Genomic DNA, 8,593 nt, shown 5'->3' on the forward strand with positions numbered 1-8,593 from the left:
TTCTATCAAAAGTTGTGACCAATTAACCAGAAAATAAAAACAACTTTGACCCCAGGTAGCAAACAGATGCCTTAGCTATGCCACTGAGGCAGCAGAGCAAGTGGGTGGTGAGCTGCTGGAGGAGGAGGAGTGTTCTTCTCAGTTTTCACTTTTTTTAAAGCCCGGGTGTGACGTCACTTCCGGTTGTCACATCACTTCCGGGGCAACATTTTGAGCTTAGCAGCGGGCTACACATTCATTACCTATGCCACTGCCCATAGAACACAATGAGACTTACTTCTGAGTAGTCATGCATAGGGTTGTGCTCCAAATGAGTTACAACACATTTCCTTTCACCTTGTCCACAAGCCATCACTTAATGTCCTGAAATAGGTAACTTATTTGATTCAGACTAAACTATTGTTTTGCCAAGCTTCAAGTTTCTATTTTTTAAAAGATTAAAATCACCTCTATGGTTTGTATCCCCGGAATATGAGACATGACTAAGCAGTATTGAAATCAGTGCGATAGGATTGGCGTGCTTAAGCTTAAGAACAGTATATATAACTGGCTGCATTTATGACACATTTTCTTGGGATACAAACCTTGGTGCTATACACTGAAAAGCATGTTTAGAGCAGGAGGTGTGGCTCAGTGGTAGAGCTGCTGCCTTGTATGCCTGAAGATCTGGGAAAACCAGTTTGAAACAACCAGAAGTATCTGGGAGCTGTCGTCATGCTGATAAGAGTGGATGATCAGTGGCAGGGAGGAGTTGCTGTCAAGTCGCATGGGAGGCGAAGCAGCCAGAGGGAGGCCAGACTGGGAAGGAATTCAGCTGTAAGGAGGCTTTGTATGAAAGATCAGAACTATTCTATTATAAAGGTTCCTGCAGGGTTTGGAAAATCTTGCTGTGCAAACCACCTTGAATTAAAGTCTGAGGAGAAATCTGATGCCCAAGAAAGGCGGTATATAAATACCAACATTAGTATTGTCTGGTGACCAAATAGTATTGTCAGGCTTCGCGTGGGCGCGAGGTGGTTGTCGTCCTTGGAGCTCGGTTCCCTGCCTCCCAGGCCTTCCCAGCAAGGGAGAGGAGGCCTAACGAAGGGCTGCTCCTCCTCCCGAGGCTTTTGCTGCCAGTGTAGGGTCCCTCTCCCGGCCTCTCCAGGTAAGTCATGGTGGGAGGGGGGCAGCGACCCCGACTATTATTATTATTATTATTATTATTATTATTATTATTATTATTATTATTATTATTATTATGAGCTGGAGGTCTCTCTGCCCACATCTGGGTTGCTGATCAGTCATGTTATGTCCTCCTATACAACTGAGATTTCAAGAACCTCCTCAAATGGTTATTTCTTCTGAATAAACAATTTAATTATTACACTGCATTGCCCCTTTGCAATACTTTTCAAGCTACAAAAAGGCATTCACTGATAAAGTCCCAAATAATATAAGAAGTGAAGAGCAGTTTTATGCCACCCATTCATGCATCTGAATGTACCTACCTGTGGAAACTTGTAGTGGCTAAGAATGTTGGCCATTTGGATGACATACTCTACCGTGAATCCCCCAATGACAGACAAGACATTACCTTTCTTACCACACTTGTAATTGGGTACATTCCTTTGTTGTTTGAAGAGTAGATCCAGGATGGACTTATATGTGGCCATTCCTTCAAAAAAGTTGTCATAGATTTTAAAGCCCAAGGTCACATTGTGCAAAAGGTTGGGATTCCTGTTGATCTCATGAATGGCAAAAAGGAAGGCCAGGACATGCTGATAATGTTTGTACCCTATTCTGAAATTAGATTGACATTGAGGCAGAGATAAGGTCTAGCACATTGTCATGTGCACCACATATACATTTACAGTAGTACCACCCACAATGGCATTTCCTTGAGCACTGTTTTGCTACAGTGTTCTTCATCCTGGGCATGACTGACAGCTATTGTAAATCAGAGCAGTGTATTCTGGCCAGTCATTATCAGGTTCTTGTTTCATCCAGAACAATGTCTTTTTTAGTGCTGGTTTGCACAGCACTCAGTTTTAGGGGACAATGACACCCACACTATTGGATATTTGCTTGTACAGTGAAAAACATCTTTCCAAGTACAATGAGAAAAGGAAACAAAACTAAAGAGGTGTAAGGAAGAGGGGTGCAGGAATGGAATTATTCATCTGAGCAGAACAAAAATAATTGTGTAAGGGAACATTTCTTCCTTTGTCCTGAAGTAAGTCTTAGCTGCTGCAATGGATCTACTGTGCCTGTGATTTTGCTGGTGCAAGTCCAAGTGGATATGTGTAGGTATTTTGTGGCCAGAAAGGGAGATAGGATATAAACGGAGGTGCTTTCAAAGATATCTGCTCTCTTCCTGACCATGGCATTGCCCCAACCCCACCCTGTTCTTCCCAACAAGCTACACCTGTTGAAATTCCACCCCAGTGCAGTTGTTTGATCTCTAGTCTTCATATTTCAAATAGCATGATGGGTACCAAACAAAAAATAACTTACGAGAAATTGCCTTTCTTCATTGCTGGTAGTGTCTGAAAATTAATTGCAGTGTGTACAGGATGTAAAAGAGAGAGGACCCCACCAATGACAGCATCTCCTAGCCTAGTATCCCCATAGCTTCCTTCAAATTCACTTTTACTGGGCACGTTCTCCCAACAGACTAGAGAAGGGAGAAGCAGCAGCAAGAAGTGCAAAAACCACTGGGCTGCAAATGCATGTCTAACCCAGCTGCAGCAGAACTTCTGCATCTTGAACTACAGTTCCAGCTACAATGATATCACTGTGGCTGGCATCCTGATGGAACCTCACAGGAACCTCACTCAGGAAGTGGGGTGCAGGAATGGAGTTGTTCATCTGACCAGAACAAAAATGATTACATAAGGGAATATTTCTTCTTCTGTCCTGAAGTAAGTCTTAGCTGCTGCAATGGACCTACTCAGACCTGTGCCAATGATTTTGCTGGTGCAAGTCCAAGTGGATGTATGCACTTAGTCTGTGGCCAGGAAAGGGGTAAGATATAAACAGAGCTGCTTTCAATGCTCTCCACTCCCTTCCTGGCCATGCCACAGCCCCATCCCCAAACCGTTCTTCCCAACAAGCTGCACCTGTTGAAATGCCACCCCAGTGCAGTCTTTTGTTCCCTAGTCTTCATGTTTCAAGTAGAGTGATGGCCACCAAACACAAAATAACTTACGAGAACTTGACTTCCTGCATTGCTGGTAGTCTCTGAAAATTGATTGCAGTGTGTACAGTACATATAAGAGAGAGGACCCCACCAATGACAGCATCTCCTAGCCTAGTATCTCCATAGCTTCCTTCAATTTCACATTTACTGGGCACATCCTCCCAACAGACAAGAGAAGGGAGAAGCAGCAGCAACAAGAGCAAAAACAACCACTGGACTGCAAATGCATGTCTAACCCAATTGCATCTGAACTTCTGCATCCTGAACTACAGTTCCAGCTTCAATGATATCTCTATGGCAGGTGCCTCGATAGAACCTCACTCTGGAGCCACATGGAAGCAGCATGTGTGGTCACAGAGTTTCCTTCTGAAAAGTTTGACTGGTGTGGCGAGCTAAAGAAGAGATGCCTGATCAATCTTTGTTCCACCATTGAGCACTGACACAGTTCAGAATAAATCCATCTCCTTTTGAAATACGGATGTATTTCTTACCGACTACCCAAGGAAGGAAATTACAGTACTGGATAATTACAGAGTAGCTAAACACCTCCCTGATTGTCCTTGTGAAATGAATAACATACATGTTTACGAAGATCAAACAGTATGTAATTTTGGGAAGGGCAGTCTGAACTGGGATCATGGTGAGATGTGTGTTGCCTTTGCTGTGATTCCAGTTCAGATTTCACCCCTCATTACAGAACAGCTACGCTATGGTCAATAAAACTGATAAGGGAATGCCACGCAGGTGGGCCCAATCATATTATACTACATATAAAACATGGCCTGTTGGTATTTGTTGTGGTGAGATCAGGAGTAGAACCACAGCAAAGTCCTAAAGAACTGCGGCCACATCCTCCAAGATCTGCTCCATTTGCCAGGCCCTCCAACTTCTCTTTCACATAGAACAGTGCTTCCCAACCTTCAAGAGACCACAGACCACTGAGGCCAAAGTTGGAATTGTCAGGGTCCACATGCAACCCCTCCACCCCAGTACACTAAAAATTCATTTAAATTTCTAATACAGGTGGCCTGTATTATCCACAGGGATTCAGTTCTTGGAACCCCCACAGGTAATGAAATGGTGTTTCCCCCCCAAACTCCCAGAGGCTCTTCTGAAGCCTGCAGAGGACGTGTACATCTGCCCTCAGCCTCTGCAGGCTTCCATATGAAACCTGAACTCGTTTAAAGGGGTCTTCTGGTTTTCAACAAAAACCAAAAATCACTTTAAATGATTCTGGGCTTCATTTTGAAGTTCGCAGAGGCCATGGGCAGATGCATATATCCTCTATGAGCTTCGGAAGAGCCTCCAGAGGCAAGAGGAACACAGCTTCCTTCACTTCCGGAGGCTCCAGGTTCACGGGCACCAGAGGTTCGGAATAAGAAAAGATTTGCAATTAGAAATGCCCTTGGCACCAATTTGGCGCCAGCAGCTGATTACCCCCCTGCCCGCCTCGTGCTTCCAGGCGGAGGCTTCTGCCACGATTGGTTATCGCGGCTGGGGGAGGCGGGGCCAGAGTGCCTGCCTAGAGCCCAAGCTCCGGCTGGGCTCAGTGCGCTCCAGGCCGGCAACGAGGGCAGGCGAGTCCTCGGTGGGAGCGAACTGGGCTGGCTCACGGCCCCACCAAGCAGCTAGGCGCGCCTCTTGGCGAGGCGAGGGCGAGCAAGAGAAGGCAGGCATGAGGCTGCAGAGCTTTCAGCCCCAGCTGACAGGCTGCAGCGGCGCGTTCCAGGTGGCCTGAGCGGCGATGCTGAGGTGGTCCCGCTGCGCAGGGCATCGTCGTGTGAGGCGTGCGAGCATGGAGGAAGCCTTGTTGGTCCTCCACCCACCTGAGAGTCCAGAAGATCGAAGCAGGCTGCGTGGGAGTGTCTGGGAGCGGGGCTTGTGCCTCCTCCCCTGCTTTCTGTGCTTTCGGGCACTTGTATCCTCCAGTGAATTCTAGCACACGGGGTGGGGGTACATTCCTCTTTCAGGCTCACTATGGGTAAGAGAAGCCAGAAGAGGGGCGGGAAAGCCCCCAAGAGACCTGCACCCCCTCCTTCCCCTCCAGTTTCTTCTTCGGAAGGGGAGGAGGATTACAACGAGCTGATGGCATTGTTGGTGCGCTTTGAGGCTAGAGAGAAGGAGAAAGCCCTTCGTGGTGCAGGGAAAGGTGATGGGGTGGGGTATCTGGTACGGTCACCCCAATACGTAGGTCTACTAGGAAAGGGCGCGGTACCCGTCTCAGTGAGCTTTTGTCTTCTAGGAAGCATGTGAGGGGCCAAGGGGTTGTTCCAGAACCCTCCGCCGAAAGGGACCACACACCCGAAGTAGAGCACAGGTGTCACGCAGGTAGCACAGAAGGGCGCACAGCTGGCACTGAGCACTTCAGGAGAGACGGCACTAGATGCAGGTGGCAGTTTAGGAGCGGTATGTGATGAGCGGGAGGGTTTTGCAGTTCCCTCCACCGCCCTTGGGGCACAGTGGTGGCCCTGGTCTCAGTGGGGGGGGCGCCCAACCCATATTTCCCAGGGGGTTAGTACCAGCAGGGAGCCTAGGGTGGGCTGGCACAGGCTGCAGTGGTGCCGGTTGGTGTGGCCACTCCCCCACGCCCTGTCTGGGCCCCTGGGGTGCCAGGCTTGGCAGCTTTCCCCCCCTTGAGGAACTTGATGGCCCCTTTGGCCACCCCTGGGGTGCCATTGGGAGGTTGTGTGGAGCAGGTTGCGCGTCCCCAGGTCTCCTATGGGGACGTGGCTCTCCCCTTGGGTGGTCACTTGGCTCTAGCAGTTAAAGAAAAGATCTGGAGGGGTGAATATGTGGACATGTTCAGCCTTCTGCAGATCGAGCCAGAACCCATCCCGAAGTTGGGTGAGCCAGTTCAGGACCAAGAGATGGTGAGGAAGTGGAAGATTGACAAGAACTGGGCTAATTGGTTGAACGGTTTTGTCATCCGTGCTGCTGTATCCCAACCGTGCAGAAGTATCCCAACCGAGGCCCTGCTCTGTTCAAGTATTTGGACATTGTGCACAGGGCGTTCAGGGACTATATGGGCACGGCCTGGATGGCTTATGTCCACCATTTTAGGTTGCGCTCCACGCATGATCCGGCGTGTTCCACAATGGGAATTGTGGACACATTTGGTCATCCCTTCCAGGTTGGCGTGGGGTGACAGCTCTAACAGCAACCATCTTATTGCCAGGAAGAAATCTGAACCCAGCAAGGCACCCAACAGTGCCGTGTGGGTTCAAAACCGGCGAATGTGTTTTGAATTCAATGCCTCAGGAAAGTGCGGAAGGAACAACTGTACTTTCCTGAATGCATGCGGTTTGTGCGGGGCTGAGCACCTGGTGTCCTCCTGCCCTAAGCTGGGTGGCCCCAGGCAGGGCGCTGGACAGCAGGCAGGGAATAGCTGCAGGGTTGGCATGCCCTCTTTCCCTCCCCCCAATAGCAAGGGGGCCAGCACCGATTAAGTTGCCCCAGGTATGTTTATGGTTGGGCTCTTACCCCGACAAAGTTGCTGCGGCGTGTTTGGTGGAGGGTTTTTCTTGGGGTTTTTAAATTCCAGCGGCAAGGCCCGTTGAGCCCGTGCTGGAGAAGAATTTGCATTCAGTTAAAGAGTTGGAGCATGTTGTTAGGAAAAAGATTGCTAAAGAGGTAGAAGAAGGCAGGGTGGTTGGACCTATTCTGACCCCGCCTATTCGTAACCTGTGGGTTTCTCCTTTGGGGGTAGTTCCTAAGAAATCCCCAGGGGAATTCCTGCTAATTCATCATCTCTCCTTCCCGGAGGGCAGCTCTGTTAACAATGGGATCCCCAGTGATCTGTCTTCTGTTAGGTGCACTATTGTGGCTGTAGTCATGCGGAATGGGTGCGCTAATGGCAAAGGCAGACATAGAGTCCGCATTCCACCTGCTTCCTGTCCATCCGGATGATTTCTGCCACCCGGGCTTTCGTTTCGAAGGCGCCTATTATGTTGACAGAGTGTTGCTATGGGATGTGCTATTTCGTGTGCCCATTTCGAGTGTTTCAGTACCTTCTTGGAATGGGCTGTTCAGTTTCAGACAGAGCAGGTCATTTCCGCTCACTATCTCGATGGTTTTCTTTTCATGGGACCAGCTGGTACTGGAAAATGCGAAATGCTGTTCTCGACTTGTATTGCTCTGTGTGAGCATCTGGGATTCCCCCTGGCACACGACAAGACCGAGAGTCCTGCCACTCAGTTGACGTTCCTTGGCATCAACATGGACACTGTTAACCAGTGTAGTAGGCTCCCAGAAGCCAAGCTGCAGCAACTGGCTGGTTTGCTTAAGGAGGCCCTGGCTGCCAAGAAAATGACACCGAGGGAGCTTCAGGTGCTAGTTGGGCACCTCAACTTTGCCTGCTGGGTCATGGTACCAGGGTGGGCCTTTTTGAGGTGCATGTGTGACTTGATGGCAGGACTGCGCAGGCCTTCTCACTGCATACGGGTCACTGCGGGGCGACGTTGCCATGTGGCTCCGGTTTCTCAAACAATTTAATGGGGTTTCGTTTTGGAGAACATGGAGGTTGGTGGAGGCCGAGCTGTAGGTGCAATTTGAGCAGCAGGGGGTCATGGGTTCGGAGTCTATTTTAGGGGTAGCTGGTGTGCTGCCTGCTGGCGAGGTGACTGGGTGCAGGAGGGCATCACAAGGGATTTGACCTTTCTCAAGTTTTTTCCCATCCTGGTGGCAGTGCACTTATGGGCCCCCGAGTTTGCCAATTCTTCCGTTCGCTTCTGGTGTGACAACCAGGCGGTGGTTAGAAAGGCAGCTAGCTTGCCTGTATGGCACGCTAGCAATGATTGCCAGGCTTGACCCCCTATCAGCCGGCAGCAGGGCTTTGCTGCCAGCTGATTGGCTGGCTGGCCTGAGGGGGCGGGACAACTGAGCTTGATCTAGCGCGCAGGCACTAAACCTGGCTCAGTTCCGTTCCTGGAAGCGATCAGGTAGGACGCTTCTTCAGGAGCGGAGGAAGAGGCTGCTCCGCAACGGGGCTTGGTGCGCGGTTGCCGCACTGGCTAACTCCCGTCAACACAGCAGTGGGCAGCCTCTCCTGCGGGGGGTGGCTTTCGCTACGCACTCTGTGGCTGCGATCCGGGGGCGACGGTCTTGTGCGCTTTGCGGGCATCGGCGAGGGTTGCTCCCCCTGTTGGGTGCTCTGCCCGCTGGGCATCGGGGGCGACAGGCTCATGCACCCGCGCGCGGCGGTGGGGGTTGCCCCTTCGGCTCTTTGGGGTATGGCATATTCGCGCGCCCCATGAGTGACAGCCGTTGGGTCCCCCCGGGGGTCTGCTTGGTATGGCTGATGCCCGTGTTGGGCAGCTTGCCCGCGGCCCTGCCCAGGGGAACCGGATGGGGCTGCATTACGGCGCTCAGTGGGGGGGTGCCTCGTGGCTGCGCACCATTTTGGGGCTCTTGCCT

This window comes from Tiliqua scincoides, chromosome 5, assembly GCF_035046505.1.
Source record: "Tiliqua scincoides isolate rTilSci1 chromosome 5, rTilSci1.hap2, whole genome shotgun sequence".
Lineage (NCBI taxonomy): Eukaryota > Metazoa > Chordata > Lepidosauria > Squamata > Scincidae > Tiliqua > Tiliqua scincoides.